Raw genomic sequence first — 17,175 nt, 5'->3', positions numbered from 1 at the left:
ATATTATCCAACCATAAAAGGACAGTAACTTGATACATGTTACAACTTGAACAGACCTTGCAAAGATCAAGTGAAGTAAGATAAATCAGACATAAAAGGACAAACACTGCAATTTCACTTACATGAGATATCTAGAATAAGAAAATTCACAGACACAGGAAGTAGACTAGAGTTTATCAGGGTCTGGAGGAAGAGGGGAAGGGGAGTTATTGGTTAGTGGACGAAGAGTTTAGGTATAGATAGGAGTGAGTTTCTTGTGAATAAATACATTTAACGTTGCTTACATTTACAAATGGTTAGAAGGATAACATGTATGTTCTACCACTCCCTCCCAAAATATGCACTACTATCTCAACTCTAAATTTGCTTCTACTGCACCACTGTTCTATTGGGTCACTGGAAAAGTCATGATGCATTTTTTCTATGCAAAAATGCATCATAACTTTTCTGACAACACAGTATCTCCGGATTGCTTCCCTGTCTTTACACTTCCTCTACCAGTCTTCATGGTGGCTCTTTTGATGTGAATATGCAACTTTGACCATGTCACAACTGTAACCTGACTAACAAAAATTGTAGGAAGCCTACTCAGATCCATCTTAATATTGAAGGTGTCATATGTGGGAAAATGTGAACCTCAGGAATGATGAAACAAGATTCAGGGAGTTAGGCAGGAGCGAGGTGTCACCGTTTAAGGTGGGCAAAGACAATGATCTGAACAGGTACACAGGATGCTGAGACTAATGTATTTGGGACCATGGTTAGCAAAGTAACAGACACATAACAACTTAAGTCAATAGTCAGTTAAATTAAATTAGAGTTCATGACTACAAAATCATAAAACAAAGAATGTGTGTATTTTGTCATATTGAAGCAAAATACATGCTGTGAATCTACCTGATCTAATAAACACTCTTGAGCAAACAGAAGAATGTTTCTGTTATCCTAAATTTGTATTTACTTACAACATAATTTCACATAGATTATCTCCTTTGATGTGATTCTGGAAACATCCCCATGAGGCAAAGGAAACCCATTCAAAGAGAAGGACACTGAGCCCCTTGGGCTAGGTACATCCTTAGAGTCCTGCATCTGGTGAGAAACTGAATCAGATTCCAGCTCTGTCTTCTGAGTCCAAAGCCCAGGATTCTTTGGCTTTGCCACAGGAAAGACCATGTCAACTATTCATTAAATGTGAATGCCTATGTGAGATTTGGTTCTGCAAGTCGATTTGAGCTAAGGATGTACAGTTGAGAAAGTAGAAGTATTCAAATATTCTTTCTTGAACCTTGAGCTTGAATATAATCAGAGTCAAACACCATTACCCAGAAAAAGTACTCAAAACCACTGTAATATTCCCAATATACCAGTAGCTCAGATATTCAGGTACGCCATGACAAGATCTGAGTAATCATTTTGCCCAGCACCTAAGAGGTGATCGGCAATAGGTTTCTTAGAAATCACTTCTTGAGGCCACATTTCCTGATTTTTTTTAAAAAGATTTATGTAATTTTATTTATTATTTTTTTTTTCAAAAATTTGCTATCAGGCACATGTGTTCACCAGAGACAGAGAAAGAGGGAAAATGAAAGAGTAAGCTGACAGGTCCAGGACTTCAACTGCACTTGGCCATGTGGGAGTCCAGTGCCTTAACCATCATGCCACCTGATGGCTCCCAAATTTCCTCATTTCTAATAGGACAAATATTACCCACCTTGTGACATGAGAGATAATCTAGCATGGTACCTGGCAAAATGGTAGACTAATAACACCTAAAATCTATTCATTGCTTTTATTTTTACTCATAGTGACAGCTATATCCACCAATCGATTTACATTAAAACAATCTGGTTCACAACATAAACTCATAGAAAACTGCACATTTGAGGAAACACAGCATGGCGTTTAAAGATATGAACTCTGGATCCCATTTTAACTAGGCCAATTACCAACTGTATGATTTTGAACAAATGAGTTAACTTCTCTGTTTCTCAGCTGGCTTAATTTTAACATGCGAGTAACAGAATCTACCTTACAGGAGTGTAATGAGAATTAAATGAGTCAATATTTTCAAGGAGTTTAAATATCGCCTGGCATACAGTAGGAGTATATAATCTTTGTTTAAGTAAGTAAACTTCTACATAGACTAACACATATCACTCTCGGATGGATGCTTAAACAGCAGATTATGAGATAATACTCATAACAAAGTGTCTTAGTTCATTACTTCTGCTATAACGACATGCTTTATACTGAGCAATTTATGGACAACAAAAATGTATTGCTCATAGTTCGAGGGGTCAAGAAGTTCAAAAATCAAAGCAACATGGGAACCAGCAGTTAGCGTGATAGCTATGTCACTGGACTCCCACGTAGTCGACCGCGGTTCGCGTCCGAGACACGCTGGGTGCGTGTGCGTGTGTGCCCAAGATCCCAAGAGGAGAATGGAGGAGAAGGGATTGCGGTGTGGCCATCTCCCCTGGGGGGTGATTTCTCACTTTCTGTCTCTTTGCCTCTCTGTCTGTCTGGCGAGTGCACGCGCCCTATTGCGAAAATCTCTCTCAAAAAAAAAAAAAAAATCAAAGCATCAGCAGATTCAGTGCCTGGTGAGGGCTTATTCTCTGCTTCATAAATATTACCTCCTTGCTATATCTCCACAGAGCAAAAGGGGCAAATATGTCTGTCAAGACTCTTTTTTAAAGTTTGCTTATTTTTTCCTTTTGAGAGAGAGAAAGGGAGATAGCACCTCTAGCAAGGGCCTGACCTATCCCCGGGCTCAGCCATACTTTAAACATGGACAAACCTGGACAAACAAGTATGTAGTTCACACATCTAAATAAGTTAAGTACCTGATTCAGAGACATGGGACTCCCTGGTCACAGGAACAGACATGCCCAGCGTACTCATGGAGATCTCGAGACACAAACTCAGAACCTTCCAGTGTGCGGGCCAGTCTTGCAGAGTACTGCATCGTACCACTGTGTCAAAGTCCTGCTCCTCAACTCTTTTATGAGGCCACTAATCCCATTTATGAAGGCAGAGACCTCATGACTTAATTCCTCTTAAAGGCCCAATGCTTTTTTTTTTTTTTTTTAGCTTTTCCTATAGGGCATGTGTATTTGCTGGAGACAAAAAGGAAAAGTGAGAAATCACCTTCCATAGAGATGGCCACAGTGTACTCCCTTCTCTTCTATTTTTAAAAATGAGAAATTATTGTATTTAACTTTATTAATTATTATTATTTTCCAGTTTGATCAGACAGAGAGAGAGAGGAAAAAAGAGAAAGTAAGCCACCAGATCCAGGATTTGAACTGTGGTCAGCCATGTAGGAGTACAGGACCTTTAATCATCATGCAACCTGTTGACCCCACGATCCCTTTTCTTCTATCTCTCCTCTTGGGATTTTGGACATGCATGCACACGTGCCTAGCATATTTTTCAAGTCTCCAGGTCTGGGATGCAAACTGCTCAGTTGGCCATGAGAGATATGGCTGGCCCCCCACATCTAAAGATTATCGCGTGCAAGGTTAGGTTCAATGTTCAGATTATAGCACATGCGGAAATTTTTTTTTTATTTTTGGTGACTCATATAATTCTTAATGCACAGCTAAAGAATGATATGCGTATTTTAAAAATGGGCAAACAAGTATGTAATTCACACATCTAAATAAGTTAAGTACCTTGTTCAGAGATGTGGGACTCCCTGATTGAGGGAGAAGCCATGACTTTTTAAGTACATTTCCTACAATAGGTATATATTATGAGTCTTTTCTCCAGATTAAATCCAGAGAGACCTCCAGCTAGTTATCAGGGTAACTATGTAAGGAGGAAAGGGAAATACTTAGATGTTTTGAGGGTTACCAGATGCTGTGAAGCTAATCTCAGAGCCCCCAAATGCTTCCAAAGCTGGTCTCTCACTAGAGTGGGATCTATGGAGTTGACCTGAGTTTATTTTACAATGGATCTAATGGAATAGAAGACTGATCCTATGACCATTTCCTCATGCACAGAAGAGATATGGGAATAAACATATTTACTACCTGGCAGAATCCTATTGTTTCCCTGGTCCATGGAGTACATGCAATTTTAGTAGATAGAGCCAAACAGAGGACCTTGAACCTGAAATCCTTGGCCCCCACCCCCACCTCGCAACTGCTGTTCAACTACCCAGGCAAAATAATAAACAAAAGCAGCACCACATCATTAGGTAACTACAGGGACTGAGGCTGTTTAACCTGTGTCTTTGGTTAGCAAAAGCCAGATGTCTTAGAAGGTAAACGTGAGTTATTGCCAACTTAATTGTGTGGTGATGCCAACTATGGCTAGGGTTCTAGATGTGGTTTCTTAACTGGAGCAAATAGCATTGTACTATTGATCTAGGAAAAGCATGCTCTGATTTCTATCAGGAAAGATAACCAGATACTGTTTGCTTTCAGGTGGCAGGGACTGTGATTTTACCTCAGGGCAGTGGACATTTTCTTGTTTTTTGATCTAATGCAGTGCGAAGTGAGCTTGATGATCTTCATAGCCACGCGGATCGGTCTGGTGGTGTCTTGCACAGGAACAGATGGTATAGTTAAGTTGGTTGAGAAAGGGACAATTTACCACAGGAAAACACAAATCTTAGACCTTTTCTCAGGTTGAATAGTGTCCTCCCAAAATGCACATTCTTCCTAAAACCTCAGAATGTTCCCTGATTTGAAATAGAGTTTCTGTGGATGTAACCAAGTTAAGGTAACAGCACACTTGGTCAGAGCGGGCCCTGATCAGTTATCACGGATGTCCTTAAAAGAAAACAGAGACACCAAAACAGATATGTAGGAAGAAAACCATAAGAAGATGGAAGCAGAAACTGGAGCAAAGCAGCCATGAGCTGAGGAATGCTAAGGGGCCAAGGATTGTTCCAGAAGCTAGGAAGAGGCTTATGACAGACTCCCTCAGAGCCGCAAAAACTAAACCTGCAATGCTTTGAGTTTGCACTTCTACCTCCAAAACTGTGAGAATAAATTTCTGTTGTTGAAGGAATCTGGCTGTGTGGAGCCAGCAGATGATATAGAGGTTACATCGCTGGACTCCCACATGACCAACTGTGGTTTGAGTCCCAGACCCAGCAGCTTCAAACTCACACTGGGCGCATGTGCATGTTTTCCCAAAATCTCAGGGAGAGAACAGGGAACTGGTTGCAGTGTGGCCATCCTCCCAGGGGGTGCTTTCTCACTTTTCTTCTCTCTCTCTCTCTCTCTCAGGGTAGCGCATGCACCCTAAAGCAAACCCCACCTCCAAAAAAAAAAAAAACGGAATCTATTTTTTTTTTTTTTGGAGAGGTTTTCACTATAGGGCGAGAGACATAGAGACAGAAAGCGAGAAATCACCCCCCAGGGGGGATGGTCACGCCACAATCTCTTCTCCTCCATTCTCTTCTCGGGATCTTGGGCATGCACGCACACGTGCCCGGCGTGAGTTCTAAGCCTCCGGGTCCAGGACGCGAACCGCGGTCGACTACGTGGGAGTCCGGCGACATAGCCATTATGCTAACTGCTGGCTCCCGGGAATCTGGTTCTTGTACTTATTGCAGAAGGTCTAGCGAACATCAATGATACTTGAGTAGTTATGGAAACCCAGAGAGAACGCAGTAGTTTTAAGAGAGGGCCATGTAAAAGGCAGTATAGCCTTGGATGGAGAGGTGCAGCCAACCTGCTATGACCTGATGGGTGGGAGCTATGGGAATAAGACTCTGACCTTAAACTCTCCCCTCTTCTAGACAGTGTTTTCCATTAGCCAAACATGACGAGAAGCCAGAGAGCAAGGGGGTACACTGATGAAATCAATGAAAGTCAGCCTCCTGGCAGAGTGTGGTGGAGAAGAGTGAGGTGCATCTGGGGTGGAGCAGGAGAAGGGCCAGATGGTTGAGCTTGTTATTGTATCACAGTCGGGACCTGAGACTCAGGAGACAGGGAGTGGCTATGAGCTATGAAAGGATGGGGGGGGGGTATATACAGAACAAAGCTTGTCTTACTATGTAGACAAAATGTTTCAGGCCCTTGTGTTGCTAATAACAGAAATACTTCAGTCTGGCAATGTATTTAAAATATAGGGTTTTGTCATTCATAGTTTTGGATGTTCAGGGTCAAGGAGCCCTACCTGGTGAGGTGTTCTTGTCAGGGGTTCTCAAGGTGGTGCAGGGCATCTTATGGCAAGCGCTTGAGCAGAGCGTATCTGTGTCTCCTTATAATTTCACAAGTACTCAGTCATGGGGGCTCCACCCTGGTCCTAGTCTCCCCCAACAAGCCCCATCTCTCAGCAACGTAGTCAGACTAAATTTTCGCCACCCTTAACCTTGTAATAACCAAATCTTGACACATGAATTGTTTTAAGAGGTTTTTGCTGTAGGGCACGAGTGCTCACCAGGGAGAGACAAAGACAGAGAGAGGAAAAGTTAGAAATCACCCCACATGGGGGATAGTCACACCACAATCCCTTTTTCTCCATTCTCCTCCCAGGATTTTGGGCACAAATGCACACGCATGCCCAGCGTGATTTTCAAACCATCAAGTTCAGGACTTGAACTGCGTTGCTAGACCCCCAACCACATGGGGGTCTAGCAATGTAACTGCTATGCCATCTGCTGGCCCCATGAATTTTTAAAGTTTATTCATTTTATTTTCTGAGAGAGAAGGAGAGACCCATACCCACATCCATAACAGGATCTCTGCACTACAATCCACCGCCGTCCCCAAGCCAGCCCAGATCACTAGCAGGTGTGCATGCCCAGTGTACGCAATGAGGTCGCAGGACACAACCTTGGGACCTTCCCATGCGGATCTGACTTCATAAAGCATTGCACTGCTGCTGCGCCACTACCTGACCCTTAACACAAATTTTGGTGTGACACATTCCAAACAAAGTGTAGTCTCTCAGGGAACAAAAGTTGTCCCAAGGAATAACTGTCAGAAGAGCAGGAGCTAGATGTAACCTAGTCTGTCTGGATGAGGTTCTGACCTTAGTCTCTTCTCCTATGATATAGGTAATCTTTCCTGGTTGATGAGATTCCTGGAAGGAGACTGATGAGTTCTGTTTTGAAGGATCTGTCTTTAGGTGGATGAGGAAAGTTCACAGAGAGAGCCCCTTCCTGCTCTTCATGTGAAAAAAGAGGGGTGAGAGACGGGAGCACAGAGGTCAGAGAGACTCGTTCTCCTTTAGTTCAAAGCTCTCGGCATGCCAAAATGCCAGGCCGTGAGGTACTGTCTTCTGAGCCCCAGCACTAGTTTGTTACATTATTATACCTAAGAAGTGGGAGATAACCACCCAATGAGATACCTTAGAAAGACACTGCACCCCAGAAGACAGACGAACCCCATGTCAGTGCAGGTGCTGCGGCACAGATAATGTTTCTATTCTGAAGCGTGCTGAGATATTCCTGTAGAGTAAGACATGGATGTCTGCATCTCCTCTTTTCCACCACAGAGAAAGAGGCACAATGTTTGACCGCTCCCTTGGATTTTGGAGGAAATGTAGTACCACATTCGAGTCTGCACTCCGACCTATTTGCCATCCAGCTGTCAGGCTGCCGGTGTTGATGGGGCGTGTGGTGAGAAAAGGTTTTGCAGTAGATCCAGGCTATGGCATCAGGTGTCCACATCTATTAAATAGTTTTGGGATTTTAACTGATACCACCTCTCAAATACAGTTAAGTGAAGAAAATAAGAATAAGAAAGCTTTATGTTATGTTATGTTTTGTGAAAAAAGGGGAATAATATAGTCAGGTATACATGTTTATTTTTATATCAAAAAGAGAAAATAAAAGCATTAACCAATGCAAAGATAAAAAATAGTGAAGGCATGAGAAGAGTGGAGAGGACACCCAGGAAAATATAACTCTTCTAAACATGCTTTTATTTATTTATTAACTTCATGGCAAGTTAATTTTTTATATAAGTTAAACTCGAAATTAAATCATAAAAAAGGAGATACAATCTGTCAAAACCGAAAGATACAAAGGAAGGGAAAACAAATGAACCTGTGTATTAGATTGGTGACATGACCTTACAGAACAAAGCATTTCCTTAAATGAATTTACATTTCATCTCTAGCCATAATAAAATATTGTTGGCTATTTTTTCCTTTTCTCTTAATGTTTATTTCTTCCATGAATGAGCAAGAGAGAGAGAGGATCCTCAACAGAGTCCCCACACCACCCTCAGCCTTCAACCAGCCTGGAACATGTAGTCCCATGAATGTGTCCCGTGTTGTAAGTTGAGGTCTTTAAGCTTGAGTGGGAAACTTTCCATGTAGGATTGATATTCAGAACATCACATTTTACTGTTGCACCATCATCTGGTCCTAAGATACAGTTGGGATTTTAATGCTCGTCTTTGTTAATTTTATCCTTACCCACAGGATGACTTCGCCAAAGCTATCATGGTTTGAGTCCTGGACCTGCAGACTTGAAAATCAAGCCAGGAACATGTGTGTACATGCCCAAAATTCTGAGAGAAGAATGGAGGTAAAGGGATTGTGGCATGGCTATCTCCCATGGATGTGATTTCTCATTTTACATGTGTGTGTCTCTCTCCAGTGAGTGCATATACCCTATGGCAATAAAATAAAATAAAAAAAAATAAAATAAAATAAAATAAAATAAAACAAAACAAAACAAACAAACCGAAAAAAAAAAAAAACAGAAAACACAGTAAGATTTTCGATGGAAGAAAAAAAAAAACAGAGATACAAATTTAAAATCCAGGGTTAGTAAAAGTATAAAAGGTTTAAATATGATTTGGGAAAATCAGTATGAACTCATGATGTGTTTTTTCTGTAATACATATTCTAGTTCTCTTTACCAAAACCATCTAGAAACCATGACAATGCAGTAGAAATGAACAAAAAAAGGAGCCCACTTATGTTCCTTTCAATCCTCTACCTGCATCCTAGAGTGACCACTCCCAGATTTCTAACACACATTTACTTAGAATAATTTTAATAATAATCAGAATATCTATATAATTCTAACACACTTATTATTTATTAATAAGCCACGTTGTGAGCTTATTATCAACGGAATAATACAGAACAATCTCTTTCGTGCCTGTCTTTAACTCAGCAACATGCATTCATGTTGTGTCTTCTTTTATTTTATTCATTTTCATTACGTATATGCTCTACTTGATGCATATAACACAATTTACGTATCTCTTCTACTACTAATGGGTGTTTTTACTATTTCCAGTTTGGGTTCTGCAGTGGGGTGCAGTGGGGTGCAGTGGGCAGTGGGGGCTGGTGCATGAATGCTAAGAGAACTTACCAGAGGCAGAAATGTGAGCAGAAGCTGGGTTTGCTAGAGCTCTGGCAGCACGTTGAGGTGAGACCTGAGCAGGTTCATGCCTTGTAGCAGGGAAGGCCTCTTTTCATGGTTTCCATCATAGGGGAAGGAGAAAGGGAAGGGGAAGGGGAAACTGTAAGCTCAGGTTTAGATGGAGGGGTGTTCTTTTATCAGGAACCAAGAATATCAGTCACAGGCAAGCAGGTGGCACCTGAGGGGGATCCTAACATCTGTTTCCTATGTTGTAAAAGTTTATCTTGGGGGTTCTCCTGGGCCCTTCCTTTAACCTGAGCAGGTTTACTTATATGCTTAGGTAAGGCTCCTCTTGGGCCCTCTTCATTAACCCTTGCTTTGCCAATTTTCTTGTGAACTCTCCACAGGCTCCAACAAATAGAGTTTCCATGAACATTCTTTCACATGTTTTTTTTTTTGAACATATGGGTTATATGGTATGTTTTTATTGAACATATGATGCATATGCTACACATATGATCATATGTACATGAATGTTAACAGTGGCTATTTTAGTTTTAGTAAATACTGTCAACGAGTTAACAAACATATCTGAGCATTTACCTCACGTTTCCTATAAAAACTGAATTTCAGATTAACAACATAGGTGATAATAGGAATTTACTATTGGTATTTATTGAAAATTTTCTTCCAATAAATGAGGAGGGAATATTAAGAATAAGAAAATGACCATCTTGCAATCCTTATGAAAGTAATGAACTGAAGCAAAGATTGTCATTAGTAAGTGCTGAAACTAAAATGAGTCAGTGATGATGAAGGCACCTCATTTTAAACTCTTTGGTAACCCTTTAGCATCCTAAACAGAATTATTTGCCATTTCTATCAGTTATCCCAAGAGGAGAATGGAGGAGAAGGGATTGTGGCACGGCCATGCCCCTGGGGGGGTGATTTCTTACTTTCTGTCTCTCTGTCTCTCTCTGTCTTTCTAGTGAGTGACTGTGCCCTATAGCAAAAAAAAAAAAAAAAGAGAGAGAGGTATACGAAACAAGATTGGCAAGCTATCATAATGAAAGAGGATGTACACTGATATTTATTTCTGTTCTTTCTACATATGTTTAAAACTTTCCATAATAAAGATTATTTCTAAAACCTATAAATAGGGTTTTCCAAGCAACATAGGGTAAACTTTGTGCATTAGTGGAAAACAATACAATTTTTTTTTACAAGTAGCTGAGTCTTTCTTTGAAATAAATTTCAAGAAGGTTAAAAACCAAGAACTTTGTAAAGCCTATAAATCACCAAGGTATTTACTTTACCATGTTTTCTCTTTTAAACAGAGAAAAGGCAACAGAGAGAGAAAAAGAAAAGAAAAAAAAAGAAACAGAGATAAAGAAGGAAACAAATGTAAAAACAACCAAAACCTTATTTTTTTTAGAAAAAGCAAAAACTAAAAAACTTGCCCCTTGCATCTCCACTCAAGGTTGGGGGCTGGAGGCTGAATTATCAGTAGAAAATCTTCATTTCTCTTTTTTCCCTGAAATCACTAGTTCTCAGGAGTCATAGAAAAACCATACAGTTTATAGACTCTAGATGTCACTTCCTGGATTACCTGATTCTGATTCCATGAAGCTGTCTCACAACTTTGTAAGTTGCAGATAACTGATAGAAATGGCAAATAATTCTTGTCTAAGAGTATGCAATCTCTCGCCTGTCTGGTGCAATTTCAGTAGACTTTTCTGCCTCATTGTTGACAAGGTTAGTTTTACCTCCATTTGCACCTTCATTTCAACATCCTTTATTTCATAAAATGTATGCTTTTCTGACTTTTCCTTTGAATCTGCTGTAACATCTGCCTGGTTCTCTTTTTATGCGCTGAATAAAATCTTTAATACACATTCTTCTTTTTTATTTTTTTCACATATGGTGCATGTGCTAGCTGGAGAGAGCCAGAGAGAGAGTGATAAAGGTGAGAAATCACTTCCCAGGGAGGGAAGGGAGGCTATGCCATAATCCCCTTTCCATCTTCCTCTTGGGATTTTAGGCATACATACATACATACATACATACATACGCGTGCCTGGCATAATTTTCAAGCTGCCAGGTCTGGGACTCGAACTGTCGTCGACCATGTGGGAGTACAGTGCCTTAACCACCATACCATCAGCCGGCCCCCACATGTTCATTTTTATACTTGTATAAAAGTTGTAATTTTGGGATCAGCAGTTAGCGTAATGGTTATGTCGCTGGACTCCCATGTAGTCGGCCGCGGTTCGCGTCCCAGACCCAGTGGCTTAAAACTCACGCTGGGCGCGTGTAGGTGCGTGCCCAAGATCCCGAGAGGAGAACGGAGGAGAAGGGATTGCGGCATGGCCATCCCTCCTGGGGGGTGATTTCTCACTGTCTCTCTCTGTCTGGCGAGCGCACGCGCCCTATAGCAAAAACCTCTAAAAAAAAAAGTTGTAATTTTAGTTTGTTTAAAAAATTCATTTATTAGCAGTGATAAACAATATTTCTCTCTTTTCTGGAAAGCTAAAAGGAAAATAATTGCTTTACTTACTAATTATTAGGTGTTAATGAATGAATGTTCAATAATTTCGAAGTATAATGTAGGCGATTTGTACAGATATTAACTAACTTTCCCTTTCAGTTTTGTTTCCTCATATCATTAGTTCCAAAAAATTCCTTTGAAATCTTTACAAGAGAGTGTGTATTTTTGGTAAATGCAAGACATTTCCATAATAATATATAAGCATAGCAAATAGAAAACTTTGAAACAAAAATTGAGTAACTTCTCTTAAAAATTTGTACCAAGACAGGAACTTTTTATAAATATTGTTGAAAGACACAAGCATGGTCTGTGTGCTTTAACGGAAGTCATGCGTTCCTGTAGGATTCTCACCATGTTCATCTACCTGATCATTTCTCCAACATTTTTTCTATTTCTCTCTCTCTCTCTTTTTTTTTTTTTTCTTTTTTTCTGGGAGGGAGAGGTATTTATTTTACAGGGAATGTGCGCTTGCCAGTGAGACAGAGACACAGAAATCACCCCCCGGGGAGAATGGCCATGCTGCAATCCCTTCTCCTCCATTCTCCTCTCAGGATTTTGGATAAGCACACACACACACACACACACCGGCATGGATTTCAAGCCTCCAGGTCTATAACTCGAACTGCAGTCAGCCTGTGGGAGTCCAGCAACTTAACCATTATGCCTTCTGCTCCTTCCTCTTTTCCTTTTATTAACTGCCAGAGAGAGACAGAGGGACAGGGGGAGAGAGAGCCATGACACTCCAGCTCTCTGGGGCATGGCGGGCATAACCGCACTGCAATCCTTTCTTCATTTCGCCATCCTGTAGAGATTTGGAGTAAACATGCACAGGTATCTGGAGTGTTTTTCAAGTCATTGGGCTGGGGTTTGAGCTGCGGTAGGCCATCCCTGTGGGATCTGGTTCCATTACTCACCAGGCTATAGGGCGAGCCCTCTTTCTCTTTAAGGTGCACTGTCTTCTACAACTAGACTAACAGCTGAGACTGGGAAAATTATTCTAGTATGAACAGCCACAGCTCTCTCTGCCACCTCTTGGTATGGTATTTAGAAGCCACCATATGAACTGTAACATGGTCTGTTTTCACCGTGTTTTTATTTAGCCCCCATCCAAAGTGCTGTGGCACATGTGGCTGTCACCTTGAGCTCCAAACAGCCATCATAAAGAGACTCGTGCACGCACTCCTTCAAAACACCAATTATCATAATCATCTCTTTTTTTGCATCTTTTGATTTTTAATTTGCTATAGGGCATGTATGCTCACCAGAGAGCGAAAGAGAGAGAGAGAGTGAGAAAGCACCTCCCAGGAAGACTGGTCAGATTGCAATTTCTCTTCTCCCATTCTGCTCTTGGGATTCTATGCACACGCTCACACATACCTGGCATGTTCTTCAAGCCACTTGGTCCAGGACTTGAAGAGCACAGTTGGCAATGTGGAATTCAGTGCCTTAGCCACCATGCCACTGGCTGGCCCTGTTTTCGTTTTGTTTTGGTGATTTTAATTTTTAGTTTTTTTTTTTTTTTTTTTTCCATAGGGCATGTGTACTCACTGAGAGAGAAAAGAGGGAGAGATAAAGTGAAAAATCACCCCCTGAGGGAACGGCCATACTGCAATCTCTTCTCCTCCTGGTGTGATTTTCAAGCCACTGGGTCTGAGACTTAAATCAAAGTGGGCCATGTGGGAGTCCAGTGCCTTAACCACCGCGCCACCTGTTGGTCCCAGGCCTGTTTTCACCATATTTAATGGCAATCAATGAATGTTATTTTGTATTTATCTTACGAGAGTTTTACAAACACAAAAGTAACGAATTTGGACTCCACACCCATACATAGTTCATTTCTAAGAAGGTATACTATAGCTTAAACTAGATAATGGTCCCTCACTGAGCTGTCTGCCCAATTTCAAAGAAGTAGATGCTAATTAACTCAGAGCAAGCAGTGGAGGATGTTGGACAAAAGTTTTTTAAGAAAGTTTTTTGCTATAGGATGTGTGTACTCTCCAGAGAGGCAGAGATAGTGAGACACGAAGCTAGAAATCACCCCCCAGGGAGCATGGCCATGCTACAATTCCTTCTCCTCTGTTCTCCTGTTGGGATTTTGGGCACTCACACCTCCCATGTGGCTCCAGTATCCTGCTAGAGCTTCCTACCTCCTTACTACCTCAAATGGGCATCCATGCTGTTTTAGTTACACCGAGCTCCAAGGAAGGCCTTGTACACAATACTGTCAAAAGTTCCCAATGTGGGGACCAGCAGTTAGCGTAATGGCTATATTGCTGGCCCTGGCACCTCGGAGATACCTTCGCATGCACACAACCTTGTTTAGATACCTTTTTTTTTTTTAACAGAGAAAGAGCATTTTTTCACAGGCACATATACTCACCAGAGACAGAGAGAGAGACAGAGAGGAAGAGGAACTCTCCCTGGTGCGGGCATGGCCACATTGCAATCCCTTCTCCTCCATTCTCGTCTCAGGATTTTGAGCTTGCAGGCACGTGCTCGGCGTGCATTTCAAGTCTCTGGATCTGGGACTCTAAGTCAACCACGTAAGAGTTAGCACCTTAACCATTATGCCTCCTGCTAGCGCCGTTCAGATGCTTTTTAGACTTGTCAACATTTATGGCAGTAGCTTTTTATCTCACTTCAAGTATAAACCAAAGCTGGGAGTCTCTATCATTTATTACTGTTTTCTCATTGAATTCTGATCATTTACTCTAAAGGCGTCTCATCACCCTGAGATTAGAAGTGATGCCATAGGCCACAGCGCTAGCTATCCCCGTGTGTACCCCAGTCTCTCTGTAAGTACTATCCTCTGCGGAGCCTTCTTGGCGATATATGGTAATATATGTATTACCATTTCTCATAGACTTACTTATGATTTATCTTATTCATTGTCTATCCTCCCAGCCCCATGATAATGAAAACTCCTTGGAGGCAAGAGTTTTGTCTGCTTTGTGCCCCAAACAGTCTAGACACAGTGACCACTAAGTAATTTTCCTTTCCTCAATGGAAAGGCAGCCTCCTGGCCACCCTCTGAGCTTTTTAAAGACAAGATTCATTTTATTCCTTTTTTTTCAAGTCTAGAATTTACTTGGCACACAGTATATATTCAGTAAAAATTAATGTCACGGATTTCCCCCTTGAGGGGACAGGTTAATTCTAGGACAGTGTTAATGAGTAGAAACCTAGAGAAGACCAATTTAACAACCTTTTAGATTTCCACAAGATTTCTCTGCTTCATCTTCATTACCCAGATCCACACATGCAACTGTATAATGCGATCGTATAATAGCTTTGGACTATTGATTGAGAGATCAGACATGCTTAAAGTTTGGTGATGGGGAATTGTAACAACGTAAATTTATGGTGCTAAAAAAATGTTTCCAGGCCCTGGATCCCACATGGCCCACTGTGCAGTCTGAGTCCTCAATCTAGGGCCTTGAAAATCATGTCTGGCCACTGTGCATGTATGCCCCAAATCCCGAGAATGGAGAAGGGATTTCAGCATGGCCATCCTCCCTGCAGAGTAATTTTTTTCTCTCTCTCAAGCTCATGTGCCCCATAGCAAAAACTAAATAATAATAAAAAAGCCACCTTCTAGTCATTTCTTTGTATACAGAGAAGTCTCTTTTATCCTCAGGGAATGTTTTAACATTCCCCCTTGGATATTTGAAACCAACGTGAGAAACCAACTCTCTAGTGTTTTTCTCCTGTACATGCATGTCCACAGTAAAGTTCTTTTTATAAATTGGTTACAGTAAAAGATTAACCACAAAAACTACTCATAAAATAGAAAAATAACAACAACATTTCAGCATCGCAACCCTTGGGCTTTGGGGTCATCATTAAGTAAAATAAGGGCGACTGGAACAGAAGCCCTGGGATAAACACCAGTGGACCTGACAACCCACCTAGCTACCAGGCGGCCAATAGGCAGCTGCATCTACAGCGCGGATCCACTGGTCCAAGGGGTGGTTCACGTGCCCTGCAGGTCTGAGCCGGCCATGTGAATGTCATTTCGCAACTCAGAACTGTGTGCAATTTAACACTTTCGGATCGTGTATTTCTGGAATTTTCTACTCAATATTTTCAGACTCTGGCTGATTGGGAGGGATGAGTGGTAATGGACTTCCCAAACTGGATAAAAAATTAGAGACCACTGGGACCAGCAGATGACATAATGCTTATGTCACTGGACTCCCACATGGCCAACTGCCTGTTTGAATCCTGGCAGTGGCTTCAAACTCATGCCTGACCTCTGCGTGTGCCCAAGATCCCAGAGAGGGGGAGGGGGATAGGGAGGAGAAGGGAGGAGAAGGGATTACGGTATGGCCATCCCCAGTGTGTGTGTGTGTGTGTGTGTGTGTGTGTGAGCGATTTCTTTTTTTTTTTTGGAGGGGTTTTCTCTATAGGGCGCGCGCCGCGTGCGCTCGCCAGATAGACAGAGACACATAGAGACAGAAAGCGAGAAATCACCCCCCAGGGGGGATGGTCACGCCGCAATCCCTTCTCCTCCATTCCCCTCGAGGGATCCTGGGCCCGCACGCACACGCGCCCGGCGTGAGTTTTAAGCCACCGGGTCCGGGACGTGAACCGCGGTCGACTACGTGGGAGTCCAGCGACATAGCCATTACGCTAACCGCTGGTTCCCTGATTTCTCACTTTCTGTCTTTCTGGAGAGCTCACCTGTCCGATTGGAAAAAGTCTCTCTCTCTCTTTTTTCTTTAAAAAAAAAAGGGAGGCGGTAACAGACTACTTTAGGTCACTAACAGGACCAGGGGCCAAGAACTGGAAATGCTGTTCCGGGACTGAGAAGAAAGAGGAGCACAGAGAAGCTGTCAGGGTGGCATTTTGTGTCCACCGTGGTAACACAACCTGAGTTGAGATCGTTAGATTTATAGGAGGAGTCGGAGGAAGGAGGGGCTCAGAAGCCTGTCTGCAGCCGGGGCATAAATGGCTGGTGTAAGGTTTCTTAGGGCTCGAAAACTCTAGGAAGGAAGAAGGAAGACAAAGAGGAAGAAGAAAAAAAGGTTCTCTGGAAGTTTTCAGAACACTCCGACTCACTTTCCGACATTCTGCCTTAGAGTGGAACACAGCGACTTCCCCCACTGGGGAAAGGCCCGGCTTACTACCTGGAGCCGCTAAGGACGCGATCAGTCTCGGTGGGGACCAGCCCTGCACACTTTAAAAGACAGCGCTGCCCCGATCCCCACGGGCTGGCGGGCGTCCGAGGCCCGAGGCCACCCCGTGGGGTGGGAAGGTGGGTGTGCGCTGGGCCTCGGCCAGGGAAGGAGGGCCCAGACCGGAGCGGGGCGCGCGCTTTTCCCGGCCGCCCGGC

At 42.3% G+C, this 17,175-nt stretch overlaps 1 long non-coding RNA gene across 4 annotated transcripts in view; it reads right to left on the bottom strand.

Moving 5' to 3' along the window:
• Window positions 1-4,506: 4,506 nt before the first annotated feature.
• The window catches only part of LOC102486348 (uncharacterized), a 75,399-nt gene continuing 62,730 nt past the window's right edge, over window positions 4,507-17,175 (bottom strand). For all 4 annotated transcript variants that reach the window (XR_003548245.1, XR_003548244.1, XR_003548243.1 and 1 more), the window contains 2 exons: window positions 9,302-9,400; window positions 4,507-4,552 (listed from right to left, as the gene is read on the bottom strand). This is a non-coding gene — a long non-coding RNA (uncharacterized LOC102486348). The remainder of the gene's footprint in view (window positions 4,553-9,301; window positions 9,401-17,175) is intronic.

Source organism: Tupaia chinensis, unplaced genomic scaffold (genome assembly GCF_000334495.1).
Source record: "Tupaia chinensis unplaced genomic scaffold, TupChi_1.0 Scaffold148698_1, whole genome shotgun sequence".
In the NCBI taxonomy this organism is placed as follows: Eukaryota; Metazoa; Chordata; class Mammalia; order Scandentia; family Tupaiidae; genus Tupaia; species Tupaia belangeri.
This window is presented reverse-complemented; position numbering and strand designations above follow the sequence as displayed.